Here is a 13,508-nt window from a genome sequence, read left to right on the forward strand (position 1 = left end):
CAGGCCTTCCGGCTCCGATCCTCCGCGTTGCGCGTCCAGGCACCCTGGAGCCGGTGCAGGGCGGTAGACGTGTTCAGCGACCACTCGAGACGACCAGAGCGTGGCTCCTCTGGTGCACCGCCTGGAGGAGACTCCGGGCCAGACGACTCGCGATACGCGGCACGCCCAGCGACTCCTGGTCCGCGGGCTGACCCAGGTCCAGAAGCGCAGCGGGAACGAACACGGAGCCGCTGGCCAGTCCCAGCGGGGCCAGGTGTCGAAGACTGAGCCCTTCCAGCGACCTCCCAGTCGCGCGGCCAGCGACGAGCGGCAAGCGTCGCGGTACGCTGACAGAAGACGCGCCACGGGCGCCCTCTGGTGGTGCCGTTGCGCCGGAGGACGCCGCGTAGGGCGTATAGGAGAAGCGCACTCGAACTCCGGACAGCACATTGCGTGCGCGGGCTCTGTCGCTTGCCGACATCCACGGAAGCGAGGGTAAGGAAGCGACCATGCGTCCCTTGAGCTCCGCGGCGAGCGCCGACAGCGACGCCAACCTGGCGTCCAAGAGAGGCGCCAACGCGGCCATGTACGTTTCCTGCAGGAGGGGTTCGAGTTGGCGCAGGCAGCGCTTCCAGCGCGGCCAGCCAGTGGCGGGCGCAGCGGTTCCCTTCAGGTGCAACTGCCAGAGGTCGCGGAACTCTTCGCCCTGAAGCAGCGGCGACACGTGCACCATCAGCCGGAAGCCGAGGTAGTTGAGCACTTCCGAGGCTCGCGTCATCTGCAGTACCGAACGTAGAGCGCGCAGATACCGGTCGCTCTTGACCAGCAGCTTTGTCTGGTCGCGCACCGTGACCAGGCCGCGAAGCACGAGCGACAGCAGAGGCTTGTACGCAGCGTACGACGCCACGCTGGTGACGCGGAACCGGCTGGCCGCGAAGTCGTCCTCCCCGCGGCTGCTCGAGATCTCTGCCAGCTTCTCGGAGAAGTCGCGCACGCCCGCGCTCGCGTTGGGTTCCGCCGATCCGCCCACCAGGCGAAACGCGGCCGCGGCGCCGTCCGTGTACCAACGCGGCAGCCGCCGCTCCCGGTGCTGCCCGATGAGAAGGTCCGGCTCCCAGGGTCACCAGCGTCTGGCCGCTGCCCGTCTGCAGCCACTTGATCTCATCAAGGTTCCGCTCGAAGCCAAGGCAGTACAATGCTATAGCATAATATACACAGAGCGATTGCAGAAGCTACCCTTGCGAAAGTGCCATATATGGCTTTCGTATGTTTTATGTCGCTGTTGCATATGTGAACAAAGACTTCATTTAAGACTAGGTGGCATCATTGTCTTAGTTTCAACTTCCAAATAGTTGTACGCGCTTATCTATATTTCACACGTTCCTGCTAACTTCCTGCATTTTTTGTGGTGTTTTAGCTACAACAATTCCTGTGTGTGTTGTCTGTCGGCTCTGCCCTTCAAGCCCAATGCGGCTTTGGCAGTCCAATTTTGTAATGATGGTCTTGAATAATAATAATAATAATATAATAATAATAATAATAATAATAATAATAATAATAATAATAATAATAATAATATAATAATATATTATTATTATTATTATTATTATTATTATTTATTATTATTATTATTATTATTGTTGTTGTTGTTGTTGCTGTGTTGTATGGCCGTATTTGGCCATATAAGGGTAAACATAAGGCGATATACTACCATATATGTATAATGCCATATAAAGGTCCGCATATGGTCATGTACTGCAATATATGACTGTATATATGTCGAGACGATCTGCTACAAGATGTGAAAGCGTGCTTCTCGTCACACCTATTTTAACTTAACCTCAAACTAGAGTCGTTATCAGTGCGCCATCATTCACGCTGGTGGTATACCTTTCTTGCAGCCTTCCTTTCCTTCCGGACTCACCGTCCGCTCTTTCAAAATAGACTTTCTAAAAAAAAGTGGCGCAGTCTACGTGGTGCGCTCAACCCGAATCGAAGGATGGCGAATTAAACGGCTGCGCAAAGTTTCCCACCGCGCGTCCCTCTCAAATTTTCGTCAGATTAAACGAAATACCATCGAATCTCGTTATGAAGAAGTAGCATGGAGACCATAAGTATCCTAGTCATTGTAACAGAAGATTGAAATCGGCACAAACAGATCGGCAATTTCGCTGGCGCGAAAAATCCCAGAAACAAAATCGAATTATTATAGGCTTTACACCCACTGTAAACGAAGTAATCCTTGCCTGTCTCCTTGTGGCAATTTAAGCTAAACAGACCGAAACACGAGAAGGTGAAATTACAACAGAACAAAGTTATTTTGACAAAACAGGCCTTCGTTCTGTTTATTTGAAGAAGGATGTGACCACATTTTTAACAAAATAAAAGAAAATGTGAGTGCGAATTGTCTTCCAATAATTAGTTTGCTTTTTGTGCTACGTTTTGAGTTCTGAGTCGCGCGCAAACCAAATATTTGTTCGTTATAGCCGATATCGGGGCGGCAGTCGCGTTGTCTGTTTCGTTGTAAAAATAATGCATGTCATTGAAAAATGAAGCGTGGCCAGTCAAAATTCGTATTTCGTTTGCTATAACCGATAATTCGCTATATCATTTTGTTATAACGAGGTTCTACTGTACAATAGCTTAAATTCTAGTTGAAGTGCAGTCATCCATGTTAGGGCTAGTTATACGTGTGCTAACGGGATCTCACGTATCCCGTTTCATTTCGTAGGCTGAGAGGAGGCATCGGCCACTGACTACAGACATAGGCAACTCTATGCGTAACACATATACGCCTTTTCACAGAAGGCTCCCTGGGAGCCGCCATATCCCCTCCGGGCTGTGGCAAATAAACTTGACGCCCCCCCCCCCCCCCCAAGAAGAAAACGCACGGCCGAGGCAGTGACGTCAGCCTTTGTACTCCTGTACCACAGCCCAGAAAGGAGGTGCTTCTTCTCTGCTGTGAAAAGGTCTGTACTCCTTTTCAACGAAGACTCCGTGGGTGCCGCCATAGTCTCCTATGGGCTGTGTAAATAGGCATGCCCCCAAAAACACACTGCCGAGGCAGTGACGTCAGCCTTTGTATTCCCGTGCCACAGTTCAGAAAGGAAGTGCTTCTCTCCTTCTAAATGTCTATAAATGGGAATTATAGTCCCTTCCACAGGAGAGAAGAAACACCTCCATTTTGGGCTTGGGCACCGGAGTACAAAGGTTGGCGTCACTGCCTCGGAGTGCATTTTGGGGGTTCGCGCCTATTTGTCACAGCCCAGAGGGGATTATGGTGGCGCCCAGGGAGCCTTCAGTGAAAAGGTCTATAGTATGCTTCGAACGCACATATTCTTAAACAAGCAAAACGGTTGGGACACCTGTAGCAACTCGACGGCGAGCAGCGCGTCCAAGCCGAGGTCCCTGGTGAGCGTGGCTGCGACTTGCCACGCGTCCACGTGGTCTCGATTGTTGCGGTACGGCCATCCGGCCAGGCCACGTCCTCGAGCAGCTCGCGCAGCTGTCGCAGTCCCGTCTGCGTCGATCCTTTCCAGCACAGTCCCAGGAGCGGCGGCGGCCTGGCGCGCAGGACTTCCAGCAGGGCGCGCTCCGTGCGCGCCGCCAGGAGCGCGTCGGACGCTCGGCGTCTTCGACTGCACGCGAAACGCGTAGAAGTCCGCGCACGGGTCGGCCGCCCAGTCCAGGTAACCCTCGAGATAGGACGAATGTGCCAGGCAGAAGCGCGTGAGGCACACGCTGTGCATGGATCTGCTGCTGTTGTTGCTGTTGCTCTTGCTGCGACGGTTTCTCGGTCGAACTCTCGGAGGCCTGCTTGCTGGACGCTTCGGTGGTGGCGTTGTCGGCGGCAGGAGTGCTGGAGGACACGGCGTTCGAACCGGAGGCGGCTGCAACCGCAGGGGCGCGCTTGGTGGCCGCTGCAAGCTGCTGCTGGCTCAGCCGGTCGTTGGACCAGTTCACGTAAAGGTACAGAAGCGCCCCCGAGCACAGCAACACGACGGCTGTGCTGACGACGGCGAATACGGAGCCCGGTGCGGGACTGCGGCCCCAGCTGAGCACACTGCGCTGCCGCTTTTGCGGCGGCGCGCCGATGCGACCTCGCTGCTACTGCTGCTGTACTCGGACTCTTCGCCGTAGTCGTCGTCTCGCATGCGGTACAGGAACGGCCTGCGCGGCACCAGCGTGTCCGAGGAGACGTCGGTGACGCGCTCTTCGGACGAAGAGCGAGGCGTCGCACGGCGCGCGGCGAGTAGCGGCCGCCGCGGCGCGCCGGCTCGTCCCAGGCCAGGTCGACGGCCGCCATGCTGGTGTTGGCGATGATGATGATGTTGTGCTTGAATGGCGCGTATAGACTCATACCCACTAACGCGCAAATGGCCCATGAATCGGGTGAATGAAGGCATACTTAAATCCCGTTGTCACATGGACCCTCGCGATCGTAATTAAAGACACGCGATCCCGATACATATATAGGGACTGATTGGGATTGAATTGTTCCGTGTGAGGACCGTATTGCAAGAACTTGTTGATCTAAGGGGAGGAACGCAATCTTGAGAAAAAAAGAAAGTTTGATAAAATAATGACGAAATAGTTTGATGAAATAATTCAGGAGAGTGATCAATGAGACGAACTCACCTAATAGTGTGGAAGAGACAGCGGAATCACGTTGATACGATCTTGCGGGAAGTGGCAAATAAGACGTGTCATCCGGAAATCGCATCGACCGAAGCAAGCTCTGAGATTTCTGAAAATAGGCGTATATTGACAACCTCCATTGCAAAGGTTCGTCTGGCTTCGAGTGACACGCTTCGCATGACGTGATCTGCGGAGCAGCATCACTCGTCGCCACAGGATTACTAATCAACGCCATATGCCACAGTGCACACTTAAATCGGCGATGTGGCTTGCGGTTATCTCCGATCTCTCCCTGCCACGGGTATTTCTCAGTGCTCTACTGATGCAGAATCCGCATAGCTGTGAGCGTGTGACACGTTTTCTGTGAAAATCCAAATAAGGCAAAAGTTTAGCTGAAGATGGAAGCTTGCAGAGATGAAACACGGGGTGTTGAGTTGAGTTGAGTTTATTTACCACATACAGTTTTACAGTAACTGGTTGGAACAGGAAAAAAAGGCTGCATAAAAACAGCTTGACAATGCCCCACGTCCCAGATTCACTGTGGCAAACACGACGGCAAAAGCAAAGTAAATTTAAACGCAATTCAATCCAACAATGCGCATGCTATACATTGAAAAAAGTTCTACAAAAATGAAATATTAATACGGACATATTTTACAAAGCATATTTAAAATGGAAGATTTAGAAAGAATACGCACATTTTCACATGTAATTTTGAAATTATTCAGAGTACTTGGCAGACAATAACACAGTGCCTCAAAACCGTACACTTAGTGAGTGGCGTCGGAACATGCATGCCAATGTTCAGAGTGTCGGTTGAGGCGCATAGAAGGATTTGGTTGCAGATTAGCTAAACTGCGTATATATAACCGCGACTTTTAATGGTATCAGACCTGAAGGAGATTAATAAGGCGTATTCCTTAAAACTTGAGAAACAGCGCAAAGACAGGACGAAGGAAAGTGACACACGGACGGGCGCTGCGGACAGCGCCCGTCCGTGTGTCACTTTCCTTCGTCCTGTCTTTGCGCTGTTTCTCAAGTTTTAAGTTATGTACCAACTAGCCCGCCTTTCGCCGCTTCTCCAGAATGAAATAGTGTCGCTGAAGACGACGTTTCGACAAGTGGACTAGTCATCTTCAAGGCAGCAAATTGAGTTGCTGCCTTGAAGAAGACAAAACCGCTTGTCGGAACGTTGGCTCCATGGCGACACTCCCGTGTTCAAGAATTGTTCCCGTTGTCTGTGAATCGTTGGAACGTTAAATTCGGCGTTAGAACTTCAACAAAATATGTTAATTTCTCAGGCATACAGGTTTTTCGAGACAACAAAACAATAAGAAGGAAATAACATGCATATTTACATATATTTTTTTCCTCTCATGTTGTAATCGCGCTTTGGCGGTTGTTTCGAAAAAGAAAAATCACCGCCCGAAATTAACACTCCGTACAGATCCGTGCCGATGAGGCCGAGGCGTATGCAGCCCCGGTGTTTATCACTGGGTTAATAATCCCTACGATTCATTAAAGCATTTTTCACTTAGTGGTTACGTCTGCCCAGAAATTTTAATTGGTGTATGCCGCCCCTGTATTCCCTTCTTCATTTTTAGTTTACTAGTGGGGGTAGTTCGATTTGCCCGATTTCTGTGGCACACATTTTTTTTTTTTTTTTGTCCGCGGATGACTTCTTCGTTTTAAGTGGACCAGTGGTGAGTAGCAGGGCTTACTCAATTTATGTGGCTTACACGTGCTGAGAGATTTTGCGTACTACATAGGACGGACGAAATTTGGCTTCGCCTAGCCATGTACTCTATCAATGTCATTATATATCTTGCTGTTTGCACGTTGCTCTGCCCCCTTAATTTGTGATGTAAAAAACGAAATTCTCTTTTCACACAACCCTGTTACTTCGTACTCTGTAACTATAAATAGATTTCACAAGCGTAATTCGTAAAAAAAAAAGTTCTTTATTTTCACGAAGTTATATGGTCAAATCAAAGAAGGAGATTGTGTGGACCGCAGGGTGCGGGCGGCACTGTGTAGTCCGGTGGCGAGGGTGCTCCTTGTTGCGATTGCTGCCTGCTAAAGAAGATGACGTCAATATACGATGACGTCATCTGCCGCTGCAGTTTACAATTGTTCTTGGCGTTCGATCGGAGCCACACCGCGGTGGTTTCATTGTCACGTGGAACCGTCGCACACGCGCCTCGCATTTCCTTTTTTAAATTTTGGTAGGGTGGGAGAAGGGTCGTATCGAATAAGCAGCTTGAACCGTAGGGGTTAGAGGGGGTATGTGCAATTTGGCATATGGCCCTAAACAGGTGAACATTCTTGGCCAAACCTCCAACACTGTGCATATATATGTCCGCATTGAATAGGAGAACGAAACGCAGGAAGCGAAAAGGTCGACAACAGAATATCGAACAAACTCAGCTAAGCAAAAGGCAGCAAAGTGAACAGAATGGGACCATTTTGGTCTCTTTCTCTCCCTCTTTTTCTTCTTTTTTTTTTTTTTTGCAGTAAACGTTTTGTGAATTTCTTCTTGTACGTTGTATCGCGCACTAAAATTCCCCTTTAATTTGCCATTTTGTATTCTGCGAATTACCCTAACCTTAATATTAATCTAAAACCATCAAATTCTTGGTCGATTCCACACAGTGGGTGTGAGCCACCGTGACTAAGCGAACAAGAATCATATCCCGACTAGGCCCCTCATATATCCGCCATAGCCTTCAAGTTCGGACCGTCATTCATGCGCATTCCGATACATGTTCCTACAGTTGGGCGCTACCAATCGAATACCAAGGTCACTGGAAACTGATACCTCATGTATGCTATACACACCCAGCAGCGAAACATTCTGCGGGACACAATATTCAGGAAAAAGAAACTAAATTGCCGTTCAACCAAAAGAATACTGTATAGCCTCTCATAAAAAAAAGTTTCAACCTGTGAAGGGTCTAAACTTGGGCATGGGAAATAATAAATATAAGAACAGCGAACAAACAAGGACTAGAGAAGAACACTCACCCAGCGCTGACTTTAACATTTAATGGCGAAACAAAGACCATATAGTCGTGACGGTGAAAAAGGAACCAGTCGGGCTGTTAAAGACGAAACTCTTCATTGGACGAAGTCTACTCGGCCTATCCCCTCCATTGGGTATGTGCCATGACGAGAGGTCAACAACAACAACAACAACAACAACAACAACAACAACAACAACACAACAACAACAACAACAACACAACAACAACAACACAACAACAACAACAACAACAAGTTCTGTCCAGGAAATGAAAAGTGAAAGCATAAGCAATACACACTGTGCACTGATAGAGGCACAATTGTCCGCCGTCGGCAGTATGATCAGCGGTAAGGCGCGTCGGTATTTAAACATGTGGCATCGAAGATTCCAACCCTGGTGGCCGCGTTAGTCCCAAAATAAACTCTACTGTTCGCGTTGTGCCCTAACCCTTATCAGAACAATCTAAAATGATCGGGAACGTCGGCCATTCCGGAGCGTCAGTGGTTACACGCGTAACGTGTAACCAAGGTGGTGGTTACACGTGTAACGGCTCGGTTACATGAAAATAGAAAAATAATTACTGTTGGGGTTTAACGTTCCAAAACCACGATATGATTGACGCCGTAGTGGAGGGCTCCGGAAATTTCGACCGCCTGGGGTTCTTTAACGTGCACCTAAATCTAAGCACACGGGTCTCAAGCATTTTCGACTCCATCGAAAATGCGGCCGCCGCGGCCGGGATTCGATCCCGCGACTTGCTGGTCAGCAGTCCAGCACCATAACCACTAGACTACCACGGCGGGTCAAAATAGAAAAAGAAGTGCGAATGGCAATACTTTATATGGCATGTAGGCAAGCGTAGAAGAGGGTGCGATTATCAACAGCGTCGATGACGATAAAATAACAAATCAATTGTCACGCGTTGATTTGTGCGCAGTTCATTGAGATACGCAATCTCTTTTTTGCAATAGCGCAACTATACACAGCGCTACGTGTGTGTTCTTCGCTATTTCTAGTCTGTTGCGCTGTTCATATATATGTATACATTTTATCCAACCTGTAATAGTTCTTCTGACCTAAACAGCAGTTTTATTAAACTTAGAAGCGTGTAATGCCACAAGAGAGCGGAAATTAACACTTGCCGTGGACATATATGGAGCTCGTGTATAACACACCCGTCAACTTTTGTCGCCGGGTGTGCATTTACACCTCGGCGAGGCCGAATTCATGGTCCTCCACACTAACGGAACTTTATTTTATATCCTTCGGGTCGAGGGGTGCGGGCGGCCGAAAGACTATCCCTACTGGAGCCCCTTCTTCCTTAGCATTAAATCGTGACCCGTTAATCCTCTTGTGACAACAGGGAGGGAAGGGAATTCAGGAACATAAATACGTTCGAACACAACCCGAGTCTGCCGAACGTACATGCATATATATATATTTATATATATACTGCCACTGAGAGGCCTGCGCACTCGCGCACTCGGAGCCCCCCTCCCCCGGAAACTTCAAAAAACACGTAACGGGCATTGGCCCCCTGTGACATCCCGTAGAAAGCGGAGGTAGGGGGTGGGAGTGGGGGGGAGTCAAATGGAGTGCACAGTTGTTTCATTGCACGTCCGAATAACAATGTGTTGCCCATTGTATGATGCCCCATGAGAGCACAAAGCTGAATTTGCCTATTATTGAGCAGCCATTGCGGCGCATGCAAATTTTAAATAAATAAATAAATGCCTTTTTATGGTGTTATATTTGTAACTTTCTTTGTAACATAGGGCAACATGCCACCTAATTTTTACGTTCGCGAAAGTGGCCAAACATTGAACTTTATAATAATTACGGACTCAAGAGGCTGCCGATTATCCTTAAGATATATTCGATCTACAAAGTTTCTCTTACTGTTTGTCTCACTGAGGGACGATTCGCAGTTTTACGAAAATATTCAAGGTCACGCATAAATTTATTTGAAGTCATAATTCGCGTTTTTTCATATTTGAAGAAAGCTCGAAAAAAAAAAAAAAAAACACGACACATGTGGAAACGATTTTTTTCGCGCTTTCTTCAAATATGGATTGTCACCAACTCGCCCAACTGTCCCTGTTAATTCGTGTTTACCTCTGAGCTCTAAATATACAGAGGCATCTTCCACCACTTCCCAGAAATCACTGCCTCACTAATTAATTAATTCATTCAAATTCGATTCAAAACTCAGGCTATTTTGCCGATGTCTAGTAGCTAGCGCGACGACCACTTGCGTGGCCCTTTACTCGCAAAGCACTTCGATGCGATAAAGTCACTCGCAAGAAAATGCGCCAGGCAATCGGAACACCAAACTCTCACGATATTATGCAAAAAAACCTTCGTGAACTTTTTCCACAGACTGCGATATTCGCGGAGCAGTGTTTTAGAACATTCTTCTTCCCTGTCTGCCCATGTTTTATTTCTTCCTTTTTTCGTTTGCGTTCGTTATCAAAACCAACGTCTTTAGAAACGTTGATCAAAACATCATGCCTTCAGACAAATTTGTTATATAGATTCGGCATATACTGTATTGTACAGGAACGCATGTTTTTACTTCGCTTCATTCTATTTAGAATTGTCACGTAACCCTTACACCATCCCTCCCATACTTATGAAGGGTTTGTGGGCAATGATTTTCTATTCTGCAAGTCATTGTCTCACAGAAGGGGATTAATTTGCGATTGATGTACAGTCCTGCCCACTTTTAAAGGGCACACAGTCCACAATGCAAGTACCGAAAGCTGAAAGTGCTATAGACGGAACTATTTATCTACTTCAAATACTCGCAGTGCCTAATGGCGTTACAGAGAGGAGTGGTTTACACATATATTATGAAGTGTTTAGGAACAATCATTTTCTCTCTGCAAGTCATGGTGTCACACAGAAGGCCATTCATTTGCGATTCTCGCCTACTTTTTAAAGAAGCACTGTACGACGCAAGTGCCGAAAGCTCCGAGTGCCTGATGATTTATTGTTTCTTTACTGACTTGAAATATTTCAAGTACTCGCCATTCCTAAGGGTGTTAGAGAGCATAGTAGTTTATACATAACGTTGTTATACAAAACAGCTTGAAAATAATAATGACCTATGTCGGCTGAGTTCACAATCTATGTCAAATGGCACCGGTTGTGAATTATAGGCGCCTGGCCAAATCTTATGAAGGGGGTTCTGCGTAAAAGAACTCACTTTTTCTAGTGACCACAAGTTATCTGCGGTGGAAAGAGGGAAAGGGAAAGATCCCACGTGCTCTTACGCTCTTGTGTTCCCTTCAACAGTGGACGGCATCCCCTCCCCCCCTCCCCCCTCCACTTCTCAAAATCTCCTCAGAAATATTTCGCCGTAATATTTGTTTTTTCTAATATAAATAGCTGTTCCGCTCACCGGCACTGGGACCCGGCTCTGCGCAGGATGCCTCGATGGAAAAGCTCAGCGGAGGCGGCCTCTGCTCCTCGCTGGTGACACTGCACCGCAGCGCTTGCCGGCGGCCGGCGCATGCTGCCGACTGACGCGCGCAAATGGCGCGCTACCGATTCCGGGGCGGCGCGTCGCGGCCCCGCCTTTCTAAAACCCCGCCTCCACACACACGACACACGCTTTGGAGGACTCCAATCGGCCACGATTTTTATACTGCCTGCCGAACAACGGCGGCAGACGCAGAAAGGCAGCAGCCGCGGTACGAATGTTCGCCACGGGCGGTTCGCCAGAGTCATTGCTGCCGCGCGACTTGCGACTACTGTGCGATATCGTGGGCGACACGATGCACATGCCGAACCCGTCACACTGTCCTCGCCGGCCGTGGCAACAGAATCCGAGCGCTGCACGAAGAGGCGACCGTCGAGCGACTTGAGGCCGTGTCAATGGCGGGGGCAGGCAGGCGCCGCGAGAGCCGTTGCGGCAGCAGATGTGGCCACTCGTCGTTCCCGAAACCGCCCTTCGTCCACGCACACGCAGTCCAGAGTCCCCGGTCCTGGCAAGGGGTTGACTGCACTTGCCGTGGCGGCAGGTCTTCTTCGTTCCGTGGCAAGGATATCCGTCCGCGCGCGCCTCGTCAGCGCTCTGCACCACGCCCTTGTCGTCGCCAAACGCGGACGCATGCACTCGTCGAAAGGTCGGCACGAGGCGTGGAAGCGACGCGTAGCAGCGTAGTAGCGCCGCACTGGTCGCTGCAGCAGGCCGACGACCGCGGAGAGCACGTGGAGCCGCCGGCGCGTCGCACGGTGCAAGGCAGGTCCCTCTGAGGCGCCAGCAGGGCCTCGTGAAGCTGAGGACCCGACGGAGCCGGCGACGCAGCAGGGGTCCAGGGGTCACAGGTGGCCTCCGAGCCGCAAGTCGCAACTCCTCGCCGGGCTCGATGATGCCGTTGCCCGCAGCGCGCGCCATCTTCGGCCAAGCAGGTGCCCTTGGCGCGCAGCACCTTGCGCATGTCGCGCACCGAGCACGGTGAGAAGGCGCGGTGGTTGGGCAGCGAGCCGTCCACCGAGTACTTCACCATGATGAAGAAGCCCGACTTGCCGATCGGGTGACAGGCCGGATCGGCAGGCCGGATCGTGGGGCGAGCCGAAGCTGTGGCCGATCTCGTGCGTCACGGTGCCGAACGAGACTCCGTGCGGCACCCGCTTGCGGTTCGACGTGCTCGTCGTGATGGAGGCGATGTTGAAGCTGTGTATGGTGTCTTGGTCGATGAAGCGCATGGGCAGCTCGCAGATGCCCCCGACGGGGCCCTCGGGGTCCGGGTTGGCCACGAACGAGATGCCCAGCGTGTTGCTTTCGAAAGGGCGGTGGAGAAGCCCACGACAAGGACAGTGTCGCTGCACGTAGAAGGAGAAGCTCGCCAGGTAGTCCTTGGCCGACAGGTCTTCCTGGCCCAAGGGGTAGCCCTTGCTGCTGGGCTCGGCGAAGATGGTCACCTTCTCAGGGATTAGTCCAACGCGGAACGGGAGCTGGAAGTCGGTGTTGCGGAAGACCAAGTCGGCGTAGTGCAGGTGCAGTATCATCTCCTGCACCACTAGGTTGCGTATGTGACCGCGCGACCGGAAGAACGTGTGGTCGGCCAGCAGCTCGACGCCGCAGACGCGCAAGCCCGAGGAAGTGCCGCTGTTGACGTCGAGGAGGATCGCATTCTCTGGGCGCTCATGCGAGTCAAGAGGTCCGCATCGGCCGACAGCCGCTGCAGCTGCTTCGAGGGACCGATGGCCCGCGCGAGTCGTGTTCTGGAAGCAGGCGCGAACGCCGCCCTTTCATGACGACGCAGTCGGGCGCCATGACCTCCATGCCGGAGTAGACGACTGCGTCGTAATTCTGCTTCTCCAGAAAGAAGTGTCGGCCGGCTTCGACGAAGTAGACCGTTGTCTCGGTTCGTATGACGCCGTCGAAGACTCCGTCGCGGAAGTAACCCATTACTTCGGAGCGCGGGGTTGTCCTCCAGGCGGCCGATGTAGAGACTGTAGTCCGGCCTCGTACGCCACTTTCGACACGCCGCTCGTGTTGTGCACGAATACCGGGATGCGATTCACGTGGCGCGGGGTCTTCGGCCAGGGACAGGTTGAAGTGCTGGCCGTAGGCCATAAGGAGACCCGGTAGCCGCCCTGAGAGTCGGCAGCCCGTCCATGGCGTCTACGCTGCGGGTGGCGGCACGCTGAACGCTTGCATGCGAACGCGCTCGAAGCGGCTCACGAAGTCGCTCAGCTCGCCGCCGCAGCATCGCACGCCCAGCGCTACGAGCAGCAGCCATGGAAGCAGGAGCTGCTGCGTCCGCCGGCCCCGGCCCATGTCGCGGCACCGCCTGGCTACCTGCCTGCCCTCCTCTTCCTCCGGTGTGGAGATGGCTATGTTGAAGACTACGCTGAT

Source organism: Rhipicephalus sanguineus, chromosome 11 (genome assembly GCF_013339695.2).
Source record: "Rhipicephalus sanguineus isolate Rsan-2018 chromosome 11, BIME_Rsan_1.4, whole genome shotgun sequence".
Lineage (NCBI taxonomy): Eukaryota > Metazoa > Arthropoda > Arachnida > Ixodida > Ixodidae > Rhipicephalus > Rhipicephalus sanguineus.